This window comes from Penaeus monodon, chromosome 29 (assembly GCF_015228065.2).
Source record: "Penaeus monodon isolate SGIC_2016 chromosome 29, NSTDA_Pmon_1, whole genome shotgun sequence".
In the NCBI taxonomy this organism is placed as follows: domain Eukaryota; kingdom Metazoa; phylum Arthropoda; class Malacostraca; order Decapoda; family Penaeidae; genus Penaeus; species Penaeus monodon.
Window position 1 is genome coordinate 4,393,126 of NC_051414.1, and position 249 is coordinate 4,393,374.

A 249-nucleotide genomic window follows, 5' to 3' on the forward strand; every position below is an offset into this window, starting at 1 on the left:
GACACCCTATACAAAATTCCGACCGAGGAAAAAAGGATGTAGGAATACCGCTTCGGAGAACTATTGTCGATGACGAGGAAAGTTTTGGCGTTATAGGGAGGGAGGGGGGGGGGGCGAGTCAACGCAAGAAGGGTAGGGGAAAACTTAACGGCACTCATAAGGCTATTGTTGTGATAAGGCATTCCGTCTCGCTCTCCGTTTTTTTCACCTTGGTTTGGTATGTTTTCTTTGGTCGAGTTAATGTGGCGT